The sequence below is a fragment of the Vombatus ursinus genome, unplaced genomic scaffold (assembly GCF_900497805.2).
Source record: "Vombatus ursinus unplaced genomic scaffold, bare-nosed wombat genome assembly UNPS02014779.1, whole genome shotgun sequence".
In the NCBI taxonomy this organism is placed as follows: domain Eukaryota; kingdom Metazoa; phylum Chordata; class Mammalia; order Diprotodontia; family Vombatidae; genus Vombatus; species Vombatus ursinus.
The window spans coordinates 48583002-48610820 of NW_020954557.1; the positions used below are offsets into that span (position 1 = coordinate 48583002).

At 37.4% G+C, this 27819-nt stretch overlaps 1 protein-coding gene across 2 annotated transcripts in view; it reads right to left on the reverse strand.

Moving 5' to 3' along the window:
* The window catches only part of CERS6 (ceramide synthase 6), a 292186-nt gene that overhangs the window by 166907 nt on the left and 97460 nt on the right, over positions 1-27819 (reverse strand). The gene's annotated exons all lie outside the window — the stretch shown is intronic.

Sequence of the window (27819 nt, forward strand, 5' to 3'; positions counted from 1 at the left end):
CATAGCCTAATAACCCCCAACATCCAAAAATAAACTGTGGATAACAAGATTCTACAATGGTTATTCCTTATATTCCACTGTACCTGAAATCGTGTGTACCTTCTTGTTGTTCAGTGGTTTTCTACTTGTGCCTTACTCTTCATGACCCCATTTGGGATTTTCTTGGCAACGATACCAGAGTGGTTTGCTATTTCCTTCTTCAGCTCATTTTACAGATGAGGAAACTTTACAATCTGAGGGTCACACACCTAATAAGTGTCTGAGGCCAGATTTGAACTCAGGTCTTCCTCACTCTAGGCCAGGTGTTCTATGCATTATGGTACCACTGAGCTTCCCAGATTGTATGCCTTCTACTCTAACCAAACACAAATTCACTTAATGGTACTTGCATATCCAGTGTCACCTCATTAGACTTAGAAAGTTTGATAAATGCACCACAACAGGGAATGTTCCATTCCTCTCTATAAAGATGCCTCTCTTCTACATCTAAATTAAGTCAAGTCTCTTTAAAAAGGTAGAAGCTATTCCAAACACACTGTTGATCACCTATATTAAAACTCCCACCCCTACAAGAATAAGCAGGCATAACTAAGTATGAAAGTATACATTTTATGACATTCTAGTCCTATATATACCTGCCTTAGGATGAAAGCCACTTGAAGACCGCATCACTTCTATGTGGTCTGAAATTTCCTGAGTCTCATTATACTTATTACAATGTCATATACTCTCTGGGAACTTGATACATTTAGCAATTAATGGACAGAACAGAGCAAAGATTAATGTTCAAAGCAGTTTATACACAATGAATATAAATGAAAACACCATCAATAGGTAGCTTTAAATGAGATATGACCACATGAGGCTTTAGGAGACAAATGATGAAATACACATCACTCATCACAGTGGAAGGGGCAAGGATACTCAAGGGAATATTGAATTTTTATCAGATACGATCTCTGTGTCAGCTGGTTTTGCTCAACTCCATTTGTTACAAGTGAGGATGGGAGAGGGGCATCCTGAGAAATGATGTAAAAAATAAACCATTAATAAAACAAACATATACACATATAAGCACGATGTCTTCAAAGAAGTTCTAATAGTGTGAGTAAAAATATAAGGGTGGAGGAAGAATAGGGAATATAGGGGGATGGTGAGTACTCTAGTTTGGCAGGAGGGTAAAATTCATGATAGGGAGTAATATGAGGTGAGGCTGGAAAGCCAGGATGGCACCAGACTGTGAAAGGCCTTGGAAGCCAGGCTGAGGGTGTAGAATCTTATATTTGGTGCTCCAAAGCTGCTCTCATCTCTTGAATATGAATATCGCCCTTCAGTTGTTTTGCATTTGTAAACCCTACCAAAGTCACTGGACACTGCAGAACCATGTAAACACTGCAGACAATATTTCTTCAGTGTTCCCCAGGCTTCTCGCCAAAAATGGTTTCCTTCAGAGATTAGTTTTCTTTAGATTTAGGAGAGAATATTTTTAAGTGATGGATGGGCTACAGTCTCAATTGACTAACTTGTTAGTTGAGTCTGAGATCATTTTTTAAAGATATAGCATCATTTTTTTAAGGCCAGTAGTGTCTTCTTTCAGGTTGTTATTAGTGTGGCCTTAGCACAATAAAGATGCTCATCTCCCAGAGAAAAAAACAGTGGCTCTAGTTTATAGACACAGGTCTGGACAAGACCCCAGATTTCTTAAAGAATGAAATCAGAGATCATTTTCTTTCTTTGAAAATCTGATATCAACTCTAAATTGCCCGTATAGTTTTCATACTTTTATCAGTTTAGAGTACCAAACAAATATGGTAGCATGGGAATAAGATTGTGATAAAACTTGAAGGCCAATTAACCCGGGCTTTCCACTAAAAACGTATTATGTGATTCCCAAATAAGTTTTTTAAACTAAAAGGTTTAGCTAGCCACCAACCTCTATCCCCACCCCAGATAAACTATTTTGAAAGATATTTAGTTTGGAGTTAATTTCACGCACTTTCCTTTTCATCTACAAACCTAAAGGTATATAATGGATTTGATTCTGACAGATTCATCTTCCTTCAGCTTTGGACTTAACTTAACTTCCCTGGGCATCTGTTTCATGATTTAGAACAGTGCTTCCTGTGGGTCATGACCCCATACAGGGTGGTAAAAAATTTAGCAACAATAAAAGGTTTCTGAAGGTGCAACAACCAAAAATTAATTAATAAATCAAACACGTAATGAATGTGAGGAGTTTCTGGTAGCGCTTCCCCGTGTTGCATCGCACAACTTTACTGCAGCTTTGGTTCTGAACACAAAGCATGCACCATTGCACTGTGCATGCCCTCAGGCCACCCACCACCAATACTGCCAAAATATGAAAAGGGGTCAGGAGTGGGAAAAGTTTAAGAAGCCCTGATTTAAGAAATAAAAAGTGTTGGCTGGGATGACCACTAAGATGTCCCTCAACTCTAAATATATAATCCTAATTCTATAACATTGTCTAGGTTAGGGGTGGGGAACCTACAGCCTCGAGGCCACGTGTGGCCCTCTAGGTCCTCAAGTGCAGCCCTTTGACTGAATCCAAACTTCTCAGAAGAAATCCCCTTAATAAAAGGATTTGTTCTGTAAAACTTGGACTCAGTCAAAAGGCCATACTCAAGGACCTACTGGGCCACATGTGGCCTTGAAGTCACAGGTTCCCCACCCCTGGTCTAGAAGCAATACTTAATAGAAGTTTTCTATGGTTCAATTTTCCTAAACTATTTCAACTAGACAATAAGGAAGTCCTGAAGCTTCTTGAGGAGGGAAATGGCATGGTTAGCCTTGTGCTTTAAGAATATCAATATGGCAAGAGGACTGAAGAGGAAAGAGACTAAAGTCAGGAAGACCAACTAGGAGCTATTGCAAATGAAGAGATGAAGACAGGTACAAGAAGTGCTATGGAGGTAATATGAATCAATAAATATTTCAATCTATAAACATTTATTAAGCACCTATTATGCTAAGCACTGGAATATTAACAAGAATTAGCACACAACTGGATATAGAGGTTGACAGCGAGGGGTTAAGGAATACTCTCAGGACATGACCCTGGATGACTGGAATCAGGACACTGGCACTGTAAATGGAAATGGGAAGACTTTTCTCATTTTGGGGAAGACTGGATGAGTTCTGTGTCGCACATGTTGAGTGTAAGACAGACATCTACAGGAGATGCTCAAAGGAGGTATCAAGCAAGCGGCTGGTAACACACTGAAGTTCAGGAGAGAAATAAAGGATGAACGTTTATAGATTTGGAACTCATCTGCATAGAGATTATAATGAAGCTCGTGATAGTTGATATGATTGTCAAAGGAAATAAAAGCAACAAGAAAGGATACAGCCCAGAACACAAACACACACACTCTTAGTTGGACCAAGGGGATCTTTCTCTGTGTTGTTCTTAGCTTCCTATATTTCCCTCCTCTCTCACCATCATGGTTTCCTACTAAAGCTCCTCTGCATCCATGCTTTTTTCTTACTTATTTCAAAGCAGCTCTGTCGAGTTGCATATTAAGTGAACTTGAAACCACAAAGTTCAAATCTTGCCTTAAACTCTCACTAATCACGTGATCCTGGGCAAGCTACCACTCTCAGTCTCAGTTTCCTCATCTGGAAGACAAGATTAAAAATTGGACCTGCCTAACAGGATTATTATAAGGATCCAATGAGATACTATATGTAAAACGTTTTGTAAATCTTAAAGGACTATATATATGCTAGCCATGATTATTACTATAATCCATAACATTCTCTTCCTTCTCTGAACATCAGGCTTCTATTGATGCAGTCCAAGAGCCCTTTAATTTCTTTGGCTACCGCATGACAGTGCTGGCTCACTCCAAGGATGCTGTCGATTCAAGTCAATTCAAGAAATATTCATCAAGTGTGTGCTGTATGGAAGGCACTATACACCAAATTTCCTAGGGTTGTTTTTTTATTGTTTTTTCATATGAACTGCTTTTTAGTCACATCTCCCCCACCCTGTCCTTGTACAATAGATGGTTTTGAACCTAAAGCATATGTAAATACTACTTATTTATCCCTAATACATTTATTTTTGTTAGCTTTAACCCACCATGCCATTGTGTCAAGATATTTTAGGATCCAATTTATCAGTGACCCCTTCCAGCTTAACATCCTCAACAAATTTGGGAAGCATGTCACCTGCACCTTTATTCAAGTCATTGACGAAAATTTTGAAGATAATAGTGCCAAAGACAGAGGCCTTTAGCATGCTAACAGAAATCTCTCTCCAGGTTGATATCACTTAACCAAAACTCTTTGGGTCCAGAAGGCTAGCCATCAAGTTACCCTTCCATTACTCTATAGGCCTAATTCTATTAATATATGTATGTATGTATGTATAGCGTAGTATCTACTATATGTCTAGTATTTTGCTGGATCCTGAGGGAGGAACAAAGAAAATTAAAGGAAAAAACATGGTCCCTGATCTTTGAGTTCGCATTATCATCAGGAAAACAAGTCAAACACATACAAAACACTTCAAGATCACTATTCTCTAAGATCCTGCCAAAATGTGCATTAGGAATGGAGAAAGATAAGAACAGTATGTAATGTCTGTAAGATAACCCCTAATTGTTACATAATCCCATCTGCAAGTTCTTTCACCACCCAAGGAGGTCACTTCAAGGCCCAGTTCCAGAGTAATCTCTTCATTGAAATATACCTTCCATGAGATCTTTTTTAGCATTCCTGTCTCTCTTACATATTTTCACAGTCTACTTCTTATTATGCTTTTAATATACATTTCTTATTTCCTCTACTGGTCTATAAGCTCTATAGGAATAGGGGCTATATAAATTTAAAGTTTTTATTCCCCTCCCAACACCAGAAAGAGTGCTATGTACACAGCAGGTGGGGAAAAGGGAAGGGAATAAGACTTTATATAGCACCGACTATATTTGTTATATAATATTATTATATTACAATATATTTATATATCATATATCACATATAATGATTTATCACATGTATATAATTATATGTAATACTATTTATTATAAAATAATATTAGTCTATATTCCATAGTATTATATTATAATGTATTATTCATATCATATCTCATATCATATCATATCATATCATATATCATAGGAAGCACAGTAGATAGAGTGCCAGGCCTGTAGAGTGGAAGATTCATGTTTCTGAGTTCAAATCTGGCCTCACACACCTCCTAGCTGTGTGACCCTGGACAAGTCACTTAACCTGTTTGCCTCAGTTTCCTCATCTATAAAACAAGCAAGAGAAGGAAATGACAAACCACTCTAGTATCTTTGCCAAGAAAACCCCAAATGGGGTCACAAAGAGTTGAACACAATTGAAACGACTAAGCAATATAATATTTGTAATTATAACCACAACTATAGTTATAATATTTAATTTAGAATAAATCATATTATCATATCATATTGATATTAATATATTATATATTGTGCCCTGCACTATTCTAAGTACTCTTTACAAATATTATTTCATTTGATCTTCACAGCAACACTGCAAGATAGGTGCTATTATTATCCCCATTTTACAGTTGAGGTAACCAAGGCAAACAGGTTAATTGACTTATCTAGTGACAACAGCAAGTATGTGAGGCTGCATTTGAACTCAGGTCTTCCTAACTCTGAGCCCAGTTCATCCACTATAATTATTCATCTTTGCATCTTCCTGAGCACCGGGGTTCTATGAACAAAGTAGGCAAACAATAAATATTTGCTGAACTCACACCTGGACTATTAGGATAGCCTGCTGGTTGATTTCTGTGCCACAAGTCTCTCCCCACTTCAATCTACCCTCCACTAAGCTGCCAAAGTGATCTTAAAGCACAGATTTGATTGGGTCTCTCCCCTGGTCAGTAAACTCCAGTGGCTCCCTGTCTTTTCCAGGATCAAACATCCTCTATTTGGAGATGAACAGCCTTCATCATCTGTTCCCTCCTGCCTCTCCAGTTTTCTTACACCTTACACCCCAGCCACCACAAGTGCTCTCACAAGACACTCCCTCTTCTGACTCTTGGATTTTCATTGGCTGTCCCCCACTCAGGAATTTTCTCGCTGGCTCTCCTGGATTCCTTCAGTCTCAGCTAAAATATCCCATCCTCTACAGCAAGCCTTTCTCGATCACTCTTAATTCTAATGCCTTCTCTCTGTTGATTATTTCCAATTCATTCTATACATAGCTTGTTTGTACATAGCACATACAGAGATAGCTAAATAACACAGGAGCTAGAGCACTGGACCTGGAGTCTGGAAGACCTAAGTTCAAATCCAGCCTTAGACACTTACCAGTTTTGTGACCGTGGGCTAGTCATTTGATCTATTTGCCTCAGTTAACTCAAATGTAAAATGGGGATAATAATGGTACCTATCTTACATGGTTGCTGTGAAAATAAAAATTTTAAACCACTTTAAAGGTACTATTCAATTACTAGACAATATTATCATTATTATCATCATCATCATCATCATCATTATTATTATAGTTGTTTGCAAGCTGTCTCTCCCATTAGACCATGTACTCCTTGACAGCAAAGTCTGTCTTTTACATTTCCCCCGTGCTTAGCATAGTGCCTGGCACATAGTAGGCATTTAATAAACATTTATTGCCTTACTGAATTGAATTGTTCATTCTCCAATGCTTTCATCTGACAATCAATAAAAAAATAACCTTGTATGTCTATCCATTAGAAAACTTCACATCCTTTTAATAAAACAAGGGAACAATTTGTACTCCTCAATTGAATGGCAGAGAGCCTACCTACTTTATTTTAGTAGCATGTGGACTTGGTGAAGATACTCAAAACTGCTCACCCCAAGATCAACAATATTTAGTTATCTAGATATTGTTTACTAGATAACTTTAATTAGTTATCTAGATATAGGCTGGAGGTTTGGGATAAAATTTTGGTCCTTGTGTTCCATTTTTACTCAAGTGCTTCTGGTGATTACTTTTTTAAAAAGATAACCAGTGTCTCTTTTTCTGCAAATCTAAAGACCGAAATTTCTTCAGTTATCTTTCTCCTTAACCTCACCACAGGCTAGTAATGCTGAGCAGCCTGGCCTCAATATATAATCCTCTCCCTTTACTTCTTAAACACTACATTCTCTTGGTTTTCCTAGCTTTCTCTAATCACTCAGTCTCTGACTCCTTGACTAACTCCTCTTTACTACGATTAATGTTCTTATAGGTTCTGTCCTTATTCCTCTTCTCTTCTCTCACAAGGCTCTCTCCCTTGGTAATTTCATTTACTCGTAAGGTTTCTACTACTATCTCTGATTTGAACTGGCACATTCATGCAAATGGGTAAACAAATTCTTGTATTACAATGATGAGTCTTTCAGCCAGATTATGTGATTAGAAAAGGGTATACAACTGCTTGGGCCTACATGGTATTAGAATGTACAAAGTTTTAGATAACATAAATGGGAAAATCTTGGCTATCTTTCTATTAGAAATTATGGCCTTACATTTCGTTGCCTCTCTATTTTCCCCTTGGATATAGTTTTAAATCGTTATTTAATGCCATAGAATGACTTGAGACTGCTACTACACTAAATCTACATATTCCATACACAGCTCCAAAAATGTTAGGAGTGAAACTGAATAGGGATGAATAGTGCAAAATTCAGTAATGTATTTCCATGGCAATATGGTATCATAAATAATTCAAGGTATATGGGTAATTAGATTATTGTAGATATATAGATGAACTAGTTTGGTTTGTATTTCTTCCTTGATTTTTAAGCCTCTGGTTTCTTGACTATTGTTACTATTAAGTCAACAAACACATCTTAAGTGCTTACTATCTAATCATCCAAATTCAATGGATAAACTCTAGAATCATCATGAAGTGCACTTCAGTTCAGGGTCTCTCAAAAACCAAGATTATAATGAGGTCTAATATCTGGGGGGCATGTATGAAATATTTTCTCTCTGACATTTCTAGTCTAGGTTCTTTGCTTAGGGCAGAAATGAAAGCTAAAAAAACACAGAATTTTCAGAAGCTCAAGTCACCATATCCTGAGGATCGATCACTGCTGACTTTGTAAACTGTGCTGTTCAGTTTGCAGCAACCACTCACAACAAAAATACAGGGAGGAGTAGACTCAGCAAAACTCAGTCCAGGAATAAGAACTGATCCACTGTGCAATGACATGGATGCATCATTGGTTAATCGATAGATCTGAATGGAACTATTGTCTGTTTCAATATATTGCATGTTCTGCACATAAGGTTTTTCAACATTTCTACACAATAACCTATAAATGTAATCGCTGTTTTGCCATGTAAGCATCTGTATTCTTTGGTCTCTCCATTTCTGACATGGAAGTCTTGTTACCATGACAACTAAAATCACCCTAGGATCATCGCATCACAGTTAATCATACCTGGTCCCCACTGCTCTTGGCTCTGGATACACCCCTGACATGCTGTGCCACCCTCTCAATCCTCCCCTCAATCACTCCTCTCACCTTTCCAAGTCCTAATTCTTTCTTGATATTCCACGGGCTAGTGCTCCTCAACAGCAAGAAGAACCAATAACTCATGTTTTTGTAGTTTTGTATAAGCTTTAAAGCTTATAAAGCATTTTCCTGACAAATATATAAGTAGTATGCTCATGTTACAAAGGAGGAAACTGAGGCATAGGAAGTTTAATTACCTTTCAAGGATCACACAGCTAATAGGTGCTATTGTGCCAGGATTAAAAACCAGGCCTTTCCTGTCTCCTGGTTTAGTGCTTTTTCCCATATCAACTTAAATGGATGTAACACTTTGCTTGGTAATGGGACTAGAACTTTATTCTAGAAAAAAGAGGTGGTGTTGTCTCCTTTGTGTTTTGGAGAATTATTTAGGTTCATACTCATAACACCTCTGAAATAATGGGTCGCAATTCTAAAGTTTCCTTTTCCAAACCCTTTTCCTGACTAACAGGGCTGAGCCAAAGCACTCTATTATCCAAGCGAGTTTACTTTTGAGCAATCACTACCCAAATCATTCCATATTTCTGGGCTTGGAGTAACTAAGTCAGAACACAGAATATCTAAGACAGGTGAAAAAAATAAAACAAATGGACTCTTATTCGCTCATAGGGCTCAACCATCAAAGAGATCTGCCAGAAGTCAGCCTTCACCTTTTTCTCTGCATTATTCATTTATGGGAGAAGAGGGTAAGGAAGGAGAGGATGAAGGAAAGGGAGGGAAGGGCAGAAAAGGGCAGGGGAGAAACAGCATTACTTTATGTAACCTGGACTGCTTATTCAGCTGGGTTAATGCTATTTGGGAAGATTTTTTTTTCTATTTAGGAGGAAAACTCATCAGTTTGCTCAGCCCCCAAATTATAATGAAAACAATAGTATTTATGAGTAGTAAAAAAAAACTGCATTCCACACTTTCTTTCTTTCCTTTCTTTTTTTTTTTTTTTTACAGGAGAGGTGTAGTAGAAACAACAGGAGCTTAGAGTCTGAAGTCCTCTGATCAATAATAGACTCTAACACTTTCCCGCGCCATAAGGGCGAAACAAGTCATTTCATGTATCTGAATTTCAGTTTCTTGTCCTCTAAAGTGGGATAAGAGTACTGGCAGTGACTGGTAACAAATGTTTATTTTGTCACCAAAGTTTTTCAGTGATCGATTGAAGACGCTAAGAGAAAAATTAGAAACCAGGCAAATCTTTAAAAAAACAGGCCATAATATTTAACAGGAAGACATTAAAGACTCTCCAATTTGTTACCTGCAGCTTTGCTCATTTTAATACAGAAGATTGTATGTCTTTTTTTTTCAAATTACCTAACCTATTTAAAAGAATTACCATACTAGTACAGAAATTTGTTTACTCATTTGCATGCATGTGCCAGTTTATATCAACAACTAGGCAAAGATTATAGTTGAAACTATGAGAATGAATGTGTTTGCTAAGGGAGTGAGCCTTGTAAGAGAAAATAGGAAGCTTGAGAACATCATAGGAAGCTAAGGGAACATCAGCATTAATAGTTGCAGAATCAATCAAAAAGCATTTACTAAGCACCTACTATATATGCCAGTCACTGTGCAAGGCATTGAGATTATAAAGGAAAAAATGGAATGGTCTCTATTCTCAAGGATCTTACATTCTATTGGGAAGAAGAACAGTTAGTGAAGGAGACAAAGAATGAAGGGGTAAAGAGGTAGGGAACAAGGTGAGTGCAGCATCAAAGAAATCAAGGTAGAAGATGGTCCACATTGAGGAGGGTTTAGTCAATAGTATCAAAACTTGTAGAGAAAGCAAGAGGTATAAAGATTGATAAAAGATCTTTAAAATAGCCAATAAATAAGTCACTTTTAAAAAATTTTAAATAATTATAAACTTAATGACCATAAACAAAAACGTACAACTAGATACACAAAACAAGGCACAAAATCTCACCCCAAATCACGGCCTTGAATAAGCAAACATATAAGCTTTGCTTGCATAGTTTTGAGTGTCTTCACCAAGTCCATGGAAGTCAACAAACAGCATCATTTTTTATTGATAGAGAAATGAAGGCATCTGAAAATGAACAACTTAATTCAACTCAATGAATATTTATCGAATACTTACAAGGAACTATGCCAGATACTCAGGGAGATAAAATTGAGGTGAAAGTCACCTCCAACATTTGTGCCAGGAAGCTGGGGTACAGGCTCAGGCCCTCTTGGGGCCTGGAGGAGCTTCTGTTTTTCAGATATTAAAAGCCTGTTTATGGTGAAATGATGTGCTTGGCCTTGGGCAGCACCATCTTGAAATAGGCCTACATGGCAGGCAGTCAAGCTAAGGCCCCAGAACTTGGGCAGTTTTCAGACAGAGTGATCAAAGCTATCTAAAGTCATATGAACAAATGCTCTAAATCACTACTGATTATAGAAATGCCAATTAAAACAACTCTGAGCTTCCATCCCACTCCTACCAGATTGGTTAATATGACAGAAAAGGAAAAAGACAAATATTAGAGGGGATGTGGAAAAATTGAAATGCTGTTGGGGAAGTGGTATACTGATTCAACCATTCTGGAAAGCAATTTGGAACTATGTTCAAAGTATAAAACCATATGTAACCTTTGACCAAGCAATACCACTACTAAGTCTGTATCCCAAAGAGATAAAGAACAAAAAGGAAAAGATCCTATATACATAAAAATATTTATAGCAGCTCATTTAGTGGTGGCAACGAACTGGAAATTGAGGGCATGTCCATCAACTGAGGAATGGTTGACCAAGTTGTTGTATATGATTGTGATGGAATACTCTTGTGCTGTAACAAATGATGAGCAGAATGCTTTCAGAAAAATGAACTGATGCAAAGTGAAATAAGCAGAACCAGGAGAACATTGTATATAGTAATAGCAATATTGTATGATGATCAACTATGAATGACAGCTATTCTCAGCAATGCAATGATCCAAAACCATTCTGAAGGACTTAAGATGAAAAATGCTATTCGTTTCCAGAGAAAGAACTGATGGTGTCTGAATGCAAATAGAAACATACTTTTTCTTTACTTTCTTTATTTTCCTTGATTTGTTTGTGTTTTCTTTCACAGTATGACTTACATGGAAATAAGTTTTGCATGATTGTACATGTATAATATATATAAAATCGCTTGCCTTCTCAATGAGGGGGGGATTTGGAATTCAAAAATTTAAAAAACAAATATTAAAAATTAAATTTTACATGTAATTGGGGAAAAATAAAATATTAAATTAAAAAAAAGAATTGGATGGATGAGACTGTTGTGGTCAGGCAAGGGTGGAAAAAAGCCCCCCAGAATAGATGGACAGGGAAGAAATGGATAAGGCTGCCATGGGAATAAGGCTCAGGTATGAAGCACATTGTCCACTTCCACAGGGAAGATAAGAACTGGGGAGCAAAGGCACAAATGGATGAGTCTCCAATGAAAGAGGAAAGGGGAGATGGAGCAGGTCAGAGAAACAGGTAAGGGGAGGTACTGATGGAAGAGGTGTGGAGATTAGAGGAAGCATCTCTAAGAAGTTACTAAATGCAAAAATTACACACTGTGGGACTAAGCTGTGCCTGTCCTTCCCTCATTATGACTCTGCATAGTGGCAAGACTCCATCTGAAAGGAAGTGGGGAAGGATCTAGACAGGAGCTTAATTGGTTCCAAAAGAAACAACAGGAAGGAGCAGTTGGAATGAAGTGGGGTTGTAGTTCAGGGGCAAGTTCAGGTAAAGAGGGCCATCAGCAGAAAGGCCAGGGCAAGCATTACTGGTTATATGTACAGGTTGTTCAGTAAGTTTAACTAAATTTAATGTTCATAAGATATGAATCACCCATATCTTAGAAAGATTTTCAGACAAATGGGATTGCTAATATCAATTAATAACCCAATATTTATTATGAACATCCTATATGTTAATATTTCCTTAACTTTACAATTAAAAGCAATAGTACATTCTTATGCTACATTTAAAAAGCCAATGTATAAAAAGCAAAATTTACCAGACCCCCTCCCTCAAAAATTAAGAGATGTTTATTCAAATTATAAAAGATTCTGAACCTTACCAAACATTTAAGCACAGGCTTCTTTATGGGAAGGTTATAACGCATTAAGAGCTATCCATTATAAATTAACTTATTGAGGTAGGCATGGAGAAAGGAGAGATAAGAATAAAGAAACTTAAAACTAAATTATTAGGAGTTTTTAAAAATTAATCAATTAGAAATGAAGGGGAAAATCCTCTGATATAATACAAATCCATGGGGAAAATGCATTCAAATTATTACATTTAAAAAATTAAATTTTATTTACAACTTTTCTGGGACATGTGTTGTGTAAATCAAGGCACAACTACACAAATGTTCAGCAAATCAATTCCAAGAAACATCAGGTGTGGTCTCTTCTTTCTTCCCCAAACCATCTAAAACCATTTGGCGCTTAATGGCTAATGTAAAAATCACATTAACTCTTTTGCAGCACTATGTGCTCCAAAGTGACATTGCCAGGAAAAGCATTTCCTGGATTTTAAAAGGTAATTTATTTTAAATTCCAGGTAGATCCCCTGGAGGAGCATTGCCTAACAACCAGGGAGACAGATGGCTGGTAGAGGACTGAGTGGTTCTTTGATTAAGACTGATTGTCTCATTGATTTCTACAGGTCACAGAGAAGGAAATAGAAGTGGATTAATAAGATGCGAAATGTACTAATTGTCCTTTCTATCTATCTATGTCTCAGGATCTCAGAGGTCAGAGGTCTGAGACTTCAGAGGTCATTCAGTCAAACTCATACCCGAACAAGAAGCCTTTCTACAACCAGGCCAATAAATAGTCAGTCTTTGTTGGAAGACTTCCAACAAGGAAGGTTCATCCACAATCCCAGTGAAGCGGCCCATTCTACTTTGGGGTAACTTTTTGAAGTTTCTGAAAACTAAAAGATTCTGAAACTTGCCAAAGACTGAACCTTGGGGCTTCTTTATGGGAAAGTACATAAAGCACTTAAAACCTGTGCATCATGAATTAACTTATTGGGGAGAAAGGATGGAGAGAGAGAAGACGAGAACAGAGAACCAAAGTTAAATTGCCAAGAGTTGCTGAAAATTAAGGATTAATCAGAGATGAAAGCAAAGTTAGGAAGTTTCTCCCTCCATCTACCAAAATCTGCCTGTTTGCTGCTTCTGTGCTGTAGTCTCTACTTCTGCCTTCTGGGGTCAAAGAGAACAATTATATTAATGTAAAGGGAGAGGTTGATTAGGGTAGTCCTTTATTCAACTTGATGAGCTTCCCAGTTAACTTCTTGAGCTTACAGGACACTGGATGGACACTTGGGGCACCTAATAGGGATCTCCCCATGGAACATTATCTAGAAGACAAAGACAATTCCAGATTAGTTTTCAGTAATGAATCCTGCCTCCAAGATGACTGACTAGCGCCCAGAATCCTGGAGTGGACAGGTTTTTATTAAGGAGACACTCCCTATTAAAGAGGGCTGACAGACCTGCTCAGACCTATCTCCTATTTTGCTTTCTGTCTACTCACAAAACAGTGCGCAGCAAAGCAGAGCAGACCTGTGATCTTAGGAGGGAAAGAAGAGAAGTAGGAATGTAGGATAGGAACTGTGAATGTTTATGAACTCTCCAAAGCATGGGGCAATTCCAAGGGCTTGCTCCATGAGGCCCAATTAAAGAGTTCCTAGTATTGTACCATCCCAGCCCTAAAGATGGCAGAAGCTGAAGCAATAGTGTAAAGTGGCATAATAAGTCTGGCGGGAATTGTGTAGAACCCTATGGGAAAGCTACAGATTCACCAGAATGTCAGACTTATCACAATGACAAACCTAAATATAGTTCTTTCCAAGGGGAACTACTATAAGTACTTTTTGTGTTTTCAGCATCTATTTATGGGTTCCTATGAATCCCTTCAGTGCATTACATGCTTCCTGTATCTACTTATGGGCTCCTTCCTGTAAATTCTTCACGTATTATGTATTTTGTGTAAATTAAAACAAAAGCTGTCCTATACACAATATATATTAGTTACCTTGAGTGCTTCCATGGGAGCTTGGATCTCTCTTACCTATATCTGTAGAAATTTGAAAGTATGCTATATCTAAATATTCTTAAAGAGGAGTTATCCTCCAAGATTGAACCCAGAGCTTTAGAGATGCCTCAAGCCATGGGTCCCAATAACAATAACTGGCAGTTAAGTAGCATTTCAAGACTTTAAGGTTTGCAAATCACTTCTCATACATTATTTCTGTCTCTTTGAAACTTCTACCCATTACTTCTTGTTCTGCCTTCTGGGACCACTCAGAAAAAGTTTACTCCCTCTTCCACATGACAAACCTTCAAATACTTGAAAACAACCATTATATCTCCTACATCTTCTTACCTAAAATCTACCCATTCTTCAGGGCTCAACTTTAACCTTATTCCCCCCAAAATCTTACTTCCTTTCTGGAGATCCAGTGTAAGGTGATTTATCCCTCCCATGAAAAGCTACAGAACATATTTTGGCCCCTGAGCAAATGTTAATTTGCACTATTACCTAATTTGTTCATATACTCATATCTCTTTTGTCCAACTAGATTAAAGATTCTTAAAGTATAGGAAATATGTCTTACACTTATTTTAAATCCCATCACTCACCCCTATCTGGCATAGTGCTATGCAGAAAGGAGGCATTCAATAAGATAAATGTTGAATGATAGTTAAAAAAAAAACAACACTGGAAAATAAAAATATTTAAATTTAACCCCTTCTTTTTTTAAAAATGAGGGATTATGACCCAGAGAGATTAAGTATTTGCCTAATACAGCAAAACTGGGGTTTTAAGCCTTGGTCCCAGACTCTAAAGCCAGTGCTTCTTCCACTAGACACTTCAATTGCAGCATTCTTCCACATGGAAGGCACTTAATAAGTGTAGTTATTTTCATTCTAAAAAAACATTGATCTTCGAGACCAATACAGACTTGCTGAGGAGACTTGTGTAATCAGAAGACTGTTAAAATATTATTTAAATAGTGGAGCTTTTTGGAGAGCAGGCATGGCCAAAAAGGCTTTTCATGTTGAGAGAGAATGCTGCATTTGTCTGATGGGATTTCTGTAACCTACACCCCTCCAAAGGGCAGGGGTTCTATCATGTCTCTCTTTTATTTCCTTTAGAACAGTTTGGGGTAGGGATTAAAACATTTTGAGGTCCCCAGAAAAAGGAACTATATAAATATGAAGAATTATTATTAGAAAGGAGCTAGGTTTGCTTAATAGGAAGATATATGTAAAGGGAATGAATGGAATAGTGTGGAAATTCCTATCAATAACATGCCTTTGAACCTTGCTGTGTTGTCAAATTCCTAGATAAGCTAGATAGATAAATGGATAAATAAATAAAACAAATCCCCCCCAAATTATCTTTATCATTTCTTCCTATGGGGATGTGGCACCACAGCTTTTTCTGGCAAATTTTTGATTGACAGTTAAATAAATGCATTTTCAATAGCAGCAGTGCATAGTTGGATTAGCTCATAGTTTTCAAATTTTCGGGGTTTTTGTGGGGGGGAAGGGACAGTATGGAAAACAAGCAGACTGCAGGGAAAAAGGTGGGTAGGACATTACTCATCACCAAAATGTTGAAAAATGTTTCCATACCCCCCATTCAGTTTTTTCCTAGAAGACTAAAAATATCTTCCATGAACATATTTTTGTTCATTTTATCTAGGACATTTGCATTTGCATTTCTAAAAATAATCTAAAAAATCAGTTTGTTTCTTTATCTAAGAACAAAATCAAAAATTTTACTATTTAACTCCTAATCTGTGAAGTTAATAATGTTCTCATATGATAGCAAATGTCAAAATTTGGTGAGAATACAAGGAACCTACATATCACATTCTCCTCAAATTCAGTTTCTAATGCAATTCTGGTTCCAGCATACAGAAGCGTGCAATTATATGTCACTATCCGTTTAAATACAGAGTAGATTGACATAACATCGTCTAAAAGCAGTATCACACTAGGTGAACTAAGCTTCCCAGAGTAGTCCAATCCTACCTGAGAAAGTATCAGTATCAAAGAAGCTATAATTATCATTGGCTTTCCTGCTGAAAGCTTTGGCAAAGCCCAAGTAAGTACTGAATAGATGGGCAAACTGAGCTATACCAGCGATTCGGGTCACAGCTAAAGCATGCTGATGGGGGCAGTGTGCTTCTTTTTTGTTCTGTTGCTGTCTACATAGTAGCTAAATATTCATCAGTGAAATCTAGTACTTTCCCAAACATCAAATTCACTTATAAAATCAAGGTACTATTTAGTTAAATTGCTGCTTTGATTATTTTAATTTCTTTGGAATCAATGCCCAAAAGCAAAACCTACCTGCATGCCTACTGATAACCATTCCATGCAGTTTTCATCCTCCACACACACTAGACAAACAAATACCACTGCTTGGTGGCTCTGTCTGTGCATTCCTCACTTTCTAGAAGTATGAGAAATCACAAAAAGGTGACATGATTGATCAGGGTGGTCTGAAGGTGCATTACTGAATAAACATTCAAATGTGGCAGTCCTGGTCTCATATTCTATTTTTTAAACCACCCACTCAGTGCTTAGCCCAGTATCTGGCACAGAATAGGCACTTAATAAATGTTTACTGATTGATTGACACTCTTTAAGCCCATTTCACAGAAAGGTAACAATGTGGAATAATGGAAATAATATGCATTTGAAATCAGAGGGTTTAATTTCTAGGCCCAGTCTTCTAACTACCAATGGTGTAATCACTTTGTTCTTAAAAATAGAAAATATGAAAAAATAAAGTGTGAAGTTATAAAAATTTTACTCCCTTTCACACCATCCTAATCTTCAACAACATCCCAACAAGAAAAGCTTGCCCTGATTCAGTGACCCAAAGGAATTTCTAAAATCAACTCTCATTACTACCACTTCTGAAAGTTTATTTTTTTATTGAGTTCTTTTTATTAAGAAATAACTGAAAGTAAACTTTGCAGCTTTTAATTTTCAGAGCAACTTCATCAATATTTACTTTTTCATTCCTGGCACACAATTATACTCTCCAATAAAGCCATTTTCCAATGCTTCATCATAACCTGGAAGTGACCCTGGGTTCTTGAAGATTGTACCAGGGGAATATAAGCTTGGGCAGATCCTACCAAGACAGAAAGACTTGAAATCCTGGCCCGAGGACACACTGTCCTCTAAGGAGAACCCTAGAGAAGTTCAGAGAAACACACGTTAGCAAGTTTGTCTCTGGGAGGAAGGGAGGGAGGGGAAGAAAGCCCATCAATTCACAAAGACCTTATACTAAAATGTTTAAAGGGCTGGGATATATATGTCAGAGGAAGATATACCTACATCAAAGAAATTTCAGAGTTTTTCTGCAGTACTGAAGTAGACTTCCATAAATCTGTGATTTCATCACAGCTCATTGATGATACAGGTTCTTCCCTTATGGGTTTAAGTCACAATCCATTCACATAGAATCCTAAGTTATTTAAAGCTGGAAGGGACCTTGGAGGCCAGAGTCCAAACCACTACATCATTCTACTTTTCCTCAACCCATGTAGATTTTGTCCATGTCCTCACACAAATCCTGTCCCATAAAGGACTGTGGGGGTCTTCTAGATCTCTTGACATCTTAAGGATAACAATGGAACACTCTGGCTACTCCTCATCCTTACTACATGATCAGTCATACATTTCTCTTTTTAGTCACACAGCCCTGATAAAATCCTTTATGTTGTTTGTCCTACACAATTCTTAGTAATGTTTTGTAGTCCTACCATGTACTTGTACCTCCCTGCTGCTCTTCGCGTGATCCTCAATTTTAATTGTTTGTAAACTGTGATTTACTTTGACTCAACCACAAATCACCACAAGACTATTGTTTAAAAAAGAAAGAAAGAAAGAAAGATGGGCCTTTGTTTTAGGGGTAAGCTTGGAAATAATTAAAGCATGGTATAATTTCCTAAAGGCAATCCAGCCCACCTCTTCCTCCTGTTTATACAGACTCATTGTCCACTCACCACAACTGTCCAACATATATGTCCTGATGGACCAGTTCTCTGGATTGTCCATCTGATTTTATGTAGTAATCTGTATAATAGGCATTGAAATATAAAATTATTAATTTAACACTCATCCTCAGAAAGTCATTTAACAGGTTTATATTCTCAAAGGTAAACACCAAAGCAAGGTCCACTCCTCAGGATTTGCTTTAGTACAGGTTGAGTGTATATGTTTAAATTTTAGAACATATGCCACATTTAACTGACTAATTTCTGAGATAAGAAGCCAAAAGGAAGCAAAGACATGAGATTTAGGGCCTTTCAAGACCACAAAATCATAAATACGCAAAATGAAATGCCACGCCAATGGAGTTGATTTAGATGTGGTTCTGGGAAGCCGCCAGGATGTGATATACAGATTTCAACAGCAATCCTGACTACAGCAGTTGGTGTTCACAGCCAGTAAGAGAGGTAAATAACACATGCTCGAGCTGATTCTCTCTTTTTCCTCCCCTCTTCTAACACAATTGAGTTAATTAGTATCTTTCAAATATTCAAATATTTAAAATTTAACCAGTTTAAGAAAGAATAAATAACCTGGCAATGGAGGTTTGAAGACTATCTCCTAGTGAAATTGAAAATAGACAAAGAGGTTGCCATGTTACTTTCTAACATTGCTTCTAATGATTTGAATATCACAGTGAATATTTATTCAAGTACCAAGATGTGATAGCTTCCTTGCTCAAAATGAAAAAAAAAACCACCACTATCCAATTAAATCTGCCTCTACAGTATAACATTTACAGTATAACATATCTTCAAACATTTTTTACTAAGTGGGAAGGAATTATGTCACAATGCTATTAAGCAATGTGCTACTTAAGGGTTTAGGGGTGGCCTTGGTCATTGTTGAGCTCAGGTGAATGATAAATACGTGAATTCAGTATGGAAAATAAACACATATTAGCATGAGTTAACCATTTTTATCTATGTTTTCCATTGCAAAGATGTCCTTGGAAGAGAAAATAAAAAACAAAATAAGATCTAATGATTCTTTCAGAATCTTTAGATAGTCTACACCTAGGCCTGGTGACCTGAACTTTAGGGTTGCTATTTCTCTTACTTGGATTTTAGCTTTTTGCTAACCATTTTATTTATGTTTTCAAATCCAAAGATGTCCTTGACAGAGAACACAAAAGTGAAAAATGAGGTAAATTATATTTCTCTCTCTCATCCCCTCCTAGAAACAGTTCCTTCACTTTTTTTTCTCTTTTTCTTTTCTCCTCTTTTTTTCCTTTAAAAATATTTGTTATAGGGGATGTTTCTCTGGGTTAAGGAGAGGGACGGATGCTGAAGAAATAGATGATGTGAAAAACAAAGATATCAGTACAATTAATTACTTTTAAATTCTATGTTTCTACATCTTATTTAGTCATAGAGTGAATCAGCAGCAGGTCACATAAGAGGTTGCAGGATTCTTGAAATTCAGAAAATTCTAATGATTACAAACACCAAAGACACTAAGAACCCAACATGGCAATTTAAGCTGACATTACTATAACATACAGGTTTCTTTGGAGAAAACATAGTACTTCCTTTTATTAATAAGGAAGGAAATTTTAGTTATCACCTATTGTACATTTTAAACATCTATATATACAACATACCTGTTCACACTAATTTTAGGTCCATTTTAATTTTTGTTAATGCCTTGGGGAATCAATCTGATTCAATTTCCATAAATAAAAAAGATTACCATTCAAACTAGAAATGAAAGTAAATCTAGTTAAACTACTACACTTTGTAATATGTAACGATAATGCTAAATGATAGTAGATATTTTCATAGGAACTGCCACTGTCTTAATTTAAATGCATTAATAATTTTATTACTGTGTCACCTGAAGTTCAGATTTAGAACATCAAGTTCTAAATAATACAATTTGAGAAGTACAAGAAGAAGAGAAAATGGATAAAATGGAGAGGAGGGGATAAACTTGAATATAATCATCTTTTATCATTTACAATTGCATATAGATTAACAATTGAGAGGGATTATCTAATCCAACCCTCTCTTTTTACAGATGAGGAAATGGAGTCTCAGAGACATTAAGAGACTTACTCGAAGTCACAAAAAGTGACACATTTGAGATTCATGCTCACATCCTTTGACTCAAGATCCAGGAGGTTTTCTACTGTACCAAGCTGCTTGTAGCTTTTGATAATCTCAGTGACTCTAACTTCCCCTCTGTCTAGGAACTCTCATACATAAATCCTATGAATATGGTAAGCAGATAAGATCTCTGACTGAAATGTAATCTATCTCTTCATACTGAAAACCTTCCCCAGACATATCATCACCTGACAGTCAGATATAATAAGAACTATTCTGTTGCACTGAATGAAAATATGTCAATTCCTTCTCCCTTATAGTAATGATATTGCTTACTTTGGTGAAAGCCATTTAGATTGAATATATCTTCCTTTTTTTGTTGTTTTTGGGTTTTTTTTATTAATTCATTTATTTTTAGTTTTCAACATTCACTTCCACAAGATTTTGAGCTCCAAATTTTCTCCCCGTCTCATCCCTCCCTCCACCCCAAGATGGCGTGTATTCTGAATACCCCTCCCTTAATCTGCCCTCCCTTCTATCTCTCCCTCCCCTTCTCTTATCCGTTTCCCCTTCTATTTTCCTGCAGAGCAGGATAGATTTCTATACCCCATTGCCTGTATATTTTATTTCCCAGTTGTATGTGAAAACAATTTTTAACATTTGTTTTTAAAACTTTGAGTTCCAAATTTTCTCCCTTCCTCCCTCCCAGCCACCCTCATTGAGAAGGCAAGCAACTCGATACAGGTTATACTTGTGTAGTCATGCAAAACACTTCCATAGTAGTCATGTTTGTGAAAAACTAGTTATATTTCCCTCCATCCTATCCTGCCCCCCATTTATTCTATTCTCTCTTTTAACCCTGTCCCTCCTTAGAAGTGTTTCCTTCTGGGACAGCTAGATGGCGCAGTGGATAGAGCACCAGCCCTGGAGTCTGGAGGACTTGAGTTCAAATCCAGCCTCAGACCAAACACTTGACACTTACTAGCTGTGTGACCCTGGGCAAGTCACTTAACCCCAACTGCCTAAAAATAAAAAAATAAAAATAAAAAAAGAAGTGTTTGCTTCTGATTACCCCCTCCCCTAATCTGCCCTCTCCTCCTCTATCTTATCTCTTATCTCCCCTCCCCCTGCTCTCTTATCCTCTTCCCTCCTATTTTGCTGTAGGATAAGCTAGATTTCCATACCCAATTGAGTGTGTATGTCATTCCCTCCTTAAGCCAAATCCAATGAGAATAAGATTCACTCATTCCCTCTCACTTTCCCAGTTTCCCCTCCACTGTAAAAGCCTTATCTTGTCTGTTTTATGTGAGATAATTTACCCCATTCTACCCCTCCCTTTCTATTTCTCCCAGTATATATCTCACCACTTAATTTTATTCTCCAGATATCATCCCTTCATCTTCAACTCACCTTGTGCCCCCATCTATCTATCTATATAGATATACATACATACATATATCTATCTATATCTATATCTATAGATATAGATATAGATATACATACATATAATTTTATTCCCTCCAACTACCCTAATACTGACAAAGGTCTCATGAGTTACAAATATCATCTTTCCATGCAGGAATGTAAACAGTTCAGCCTTATGATTTCTTATTCCTGTTTACCTCTTCATGCTTCTCTTGAGTCTTGTATTTGCAAGTCAAATTTTCTATTCAGCTCTGGTCTTTTCATAAAGAATGCTTGAAAGTCCTCTATTTCACTGAATGTCCATTTTTTCACCTGAAGGATTATACTCAGTTTTGCTGGGTAGGTGATTCTTGGATGTAATCCTATCTCCTTTGCCCTCTGGAATATCATATTCCAAGCCCTTTGGTCCCTTAATGTAGAAGCTGCTAAGTCTTTTGTTATCCTGATTGTGTTTCCACAATACTTGAATTGTTTCTTTCTGGTTCCCTGTAATATTTTCTCCTTGATCTGGGCACTCTGGAATTTGGCTACAATATTCCTCAGAGTTTTCCTTTGGGGAGCTCTTTCAGGAGGTAATTGGTAGATTCTTTCAATATCTATTTGACCCTCTGGTTCTATAGGATCAGGGCAGTTTTCCTTGATAATTTCTTGAAAGATGGTGTCTAGGTTCTTTTTTTGATCATGGCTTTCAGATAGTTCAATAATTTTTAAATTATCTCTCCTGGATCTATTTTCCAGGTGAATTGTTTTTCCAATGAAGTATTTCACATTGTCTTCTATTTTTTCATTCTTTTCATTTTGTTTTACAATGTCTTAATTTCTCATAAAGTCACTAGCTTCCATTTGCTACATTCTAATTTTTTTTTTAGGCAATGGGGGTTAAGTGACTTGCCCAGGGTCACACAGTCCATTCTAATTTTTAAGGAAGTATTTCCTTCAATGAGCTTTTGGACTTCCTTCTCCATTTGGCCAATTCTACTTTTTAGGGCATTCTTCTCCTCATTGGCTTTTGGACCTCTTTTGCCATTTGGGTTAGGTTATTTTTTAAGGTGTTATTTTCTTCAGTATTTTTGGGGGTCTCCTTTAGCAAGGAGACTTGTTTTTCTTTATTTTCTTGTTGACTTGTTTTTCTTTATTTTCTGGTATCACTCTCATTTCTCTTCCCAGTTTTTCCTCTATTTCTCTTACTTGCTTCTCAAAATCCTTTTTGAGCTCTTCCATAGCCTGGGACCAATTCACATTTTTCTCAGAGGCTTTGGATGTAGGAGCTTTGACTTTGTTGTCTTCTTCTGGTTGTATGTTTTGATCTTCTTTGTCACCAAAGAAAGATTCTATGGTCTGACTTTTTTTTTGCACAGCTTGCTCGTGATCCCAGCCAATTACTTGAGTTATAAACTCTTTGTTTAAGGTAGGGGTCTGCTTCCAGTGTGGAGAATGTACTGTCCCAAGCTTCAGGGGCTTTGTGCAGCTGTTTTCAGAGATACTTCTAGTGACCTGTAAATTTTTAGTTCTTCCAAGGTGGTAAGATCAAAGGCAAGGTGTTTACTCCTTTCCTGGCCTGTGCTCTGGTCTATGAATGACAATAAATGCTCTTTTCTGCCTTGCAACTGTGAGGAGGATTCCCTCTTCACCACCAATACAAGCTCCACCACACCAGTGCTCCTCCTCACCCCAGGACCACCACCCAGAACTGCAACCCAGATCCAAGCACAGGCAAAGCAAGAGAATCCTGCAATCCCCCTCTGATCAGCCACTCAACACCCCTTAGTGTATAGGCTGAGCTCTAAAAGCAGCCGCTACCCTGGGACTGTGCCAGGACTGGGGCTGGCACTGAGCTTCTCTCTCACCATGGTCACAGACTTTTCCTACTGACCTTCTAAGTTGTCTTTGGCGTTTGTGGGTTGAGAAGTCTGGAAACCACCACAGCTGCCTGTTATTCAGTCCTCTGAGGCCTGCTCCAGTTGCACTGAGGCCTGTTTTGCCTGGGCACCCATACTGAACTGCATTCCTCTCCCAGCCTGGTGCAATAGACATTTCCAATCAACCATCCAGGTTGTCTTGGACTGGAAATTTGTTTCATTTTGTCTTTTTGTGGGTTCTGCTGCTTTAGAATTTGTTTAGAGCCATTTTTTACAGGTATTTGGAGGGGTTTGGGGGAAAGCTCAAACAAGTCACTACTTTCACTCTGCCATCTTGGCTCTGCCCCCAACAATCTTCCTTAAAACAACTTTTAAGAAAGAATGAAGCAAGACTATTCTTAAAAACTGCAACACAGCTTGAAATTCCAGGATAGCATAAAGTAACCAATTCCTGGAGAAACTAATGTAGGAACAACATACCCCACCCTGAATCCCCAGGTATTCTAAGAACTTTGGCACCACTAAGTTTCAAAGCATTCCCTGCCACTATCACTACCACTCCTACTCACCAATGATGAGGGAAACAGTAGGGACAGACCCAGGGTTTCACCCAGAAGTCTGACACACAAATTCCAGGTTGCAAGGGATTTTTCATGTAACAGGACACGTTTTCCTCAGATGTCTCATGACCATAGCAACTCATGAAGACCATCTAGTAAGGCATAGAACAATTTCATTCTGCCCAATTCGATACAACACAATACAACAAATATTTATTATGCACCTACCTATATGAGAGACACTGTGATAGAAACCCAGGATACAAAAGGATAGGTATAGGGATACAGATATGAATATAGATAGGGATATGGATACAGATGCGACTATGGATGATAGGGATACACATGCACACTGAACCTGTGATTTCATGGTGGGGGGGGACTCCCAGTAAAGTAATTCCTCTGTACATAGCGGTTGGCAAGTATAGTCTTAGAAAATTGCCTAGAGCATTGAGGGTTTAAGGAATTAGTCCTGTATGTGTCAGAAGCGGGACTAGTACTCATGCCAGAGCCTACCAACTATAACATACTGCCTCTCAAAGACAAAAGAGAAAAGGTGCCTTGAATATGGAGAAGTCACCCACAATGATGAAATCATGGGTACCTGAAATAATGAAGTACATAACAAATAAGCGGGGGACTCTTCTTCCAAACCCAGCCAGTTAAGTGCCTAGACAGTCAAAGTGACACAAATCTAATTAAGACAGAAAGCTGAAGGTCTGACATAGGTCACATCAACTTATTCTAGTGAACATGGCATTGGGCTTGCGAATAGGCCCATGAGATGGTATCAACTGCTTTCAGACACACAGCCTTCATTCAGCAGACACAAGTCCTCGAAGCATTTAGTGGCAGTGAGAAAAAATAAGTGTTTCTCTTCCCAATTGCCAAATAAGGAAATCAACTTGGGACTTTCTTATCAACAAAGAAGTATTTAGTATTCTCTATTTTGTATCCAATAGTAGGATGGATACCACGGAGGATACATAAATATAAAATAAGTTTCCTTCCTTCAAGAACTATATGTACTGCTTAGGAAAACATTTGCAAAGTACATATGAAACAAAATTATACAATACAAATAAATCATTAAGTGCTAAATTGGTAATAACTTACAGTGCAATAGGAATTCAAAGAAAGAATCATTAGTCACTTTTCTGTAAAATGAAGGCATTGAACAATATAATCGCTGAGGACCCTTATAGTTTTAACAATCCGAAGTGATAAGTGTAAGCTGGAGTAATTGAGAAAGGCTTTTCTGAGGAAGTGGGGCTTGACTGATAAGTCAGAGCTAGATAGGTGATTATTAGAGAATGAGATAAGTTGCTTTAGTCAGCAACTTAATCAGCAACCATGGAGAGCATCTAGGCAAGGCTTTCATTTAACAAATGGGAAAACTGAGTCCCAAAGAGATGATGTGATTTTTCCAAAGCTATAAGTGCCAAACTGTTTAACACTTTTAATACAAAAAGAGCTGCCTAACTGGACCGGCCTGATTGACAATTACCAAGGAGTGGCAATAGGTAGAGAAGAGACAATTTGCAAAGGGTTTTGAAATTCAGGCAGAGAAGAAAGTACTGACTGTGGTGGGGAATAGGATTATCATAAAGGTTTCAGAACCTAGGTAAGGGAAGATGGAATGGGCTGGAAAAAGATAAGGAAAGGAATCAGAGGAGGTAAATATTTAAATTTTTTTTAAAAAGTATCTGGACTAGTACTAAAAGGACCTGGTATTTTTTTTATTTTCAATCAACAAGCATTTATTAAGCATTTCCTCTGAGCTATGGACTGGGCTAAAGACTAGAGATACAAAGACATATGTTCCCATTGTCTTCCTCATTAGGATGGAAGTAACTTGAGGGTATATTCTAATGGGAGGGACAAGGGAACATATGTAAGTATCTACATTACATGTGCAAGATAAATAGAAGGCAATTTGGGGAGGAAGTGTATTAGTAGCTAGGGAGATAAAGATCAGGAGATGATGTAGTAACTATGGCAACAGGAAAAATGTCAAGAATGACCCTTGAAGCAATTCTTATAAAGTGTAACAAGAAGGATTTTAACGTTTACGTGCACATTTTGCAATATAGTCTTTTCTAAGTCACAAAATTCAGAATCGTATTTGCAATTACAATAAAAAGTCCAAGCAAATGAGCATAAATCCCACTGGCACAAAAACAAAAGGGAATTGGACAGCCTTTTTTTTCCTACTAAATTAGGGTAAAAAGACAACCCACAGCAAATTAACAATACTATTTTTAAGGGTGGCTGACATCAGATAAAAAGTGATTATGAACTGGTAACAATTTTATAAGCAGAATGACTTTTCTATTAGGAAAATAACAACACAGTAAATTTTACAAACAAAGTTTTATACAATGAAGTACTTTTTAGGAACCACTGGATGACTCACTGTAGCAATGCACTGCCAATCTGGTTATAAGTTTTCTAAAACCAATAATTTGAAGCTTTCTCCAGCTTCTGCCTCAGTAAAACTATATCTCCAATGAACAAGTATTTTATACATGTCTATTGATCATCCCTCAATGAAAGTCGTCAAGGAAAAGCCAGTTAGTCCAGACCCAGAACTAAGATGGGGCAATTAGGGCTTTTTTCCAGGTACCAAACTTCCAGAGAATGATTACTGATATCCTCACTAAGCAGACCACAGCAATCCACTGCAGCATCCACTGCAAAAATAGCCAAAAACCGAGGATGCTGTCCTGTTTCCTAAAACACTTTCCTAACATGAGGCTGTGCTTCCTCTTGACCCAAACTACTTCTGCTCCTTTGTTCTAGCACCACATTTCGAAGCACATTTTCTTTTACACACAAATCTTACAGCAAAGTTTTTTTGGTTTGGGGCTTTGTTTTTTTTTTCCCTTAGGTTGTTCTTTTTTTTTTTTTTGGAGGCAAAAATATAGCAGACAAGTAAAGTTAATGAATCACATTTTCATTGTAGGTAACAGCCCAAAAATTTAAAGCCCAATTCATCTTAACAGCTAGGTTTTAGCCAGTGACCTGACCCATGAGGGTACCCATCCATGAAATGAAAACCATTATCAACAATAAAACACTCTTTGTCTAACTCCTAGTAACACAGAGAATTCTGCAGTAGAAAGGACTACATTCAGCTGTAAGACTCCCAACATCCCAGGCTAGTGGAGATGATTTCTAGAATATCTTCAAAATCCTCTTTATCAACCATCCATTCCAGACATATGAGCAGGAGGGAGTTATTACAGCAACTGAGAAGGCAGTCAAAAGAGTAGGGCTAGGCAAACACAAAGATCAGCTAGGTGGCTCAATGGATAGAGGGCTAAGCCT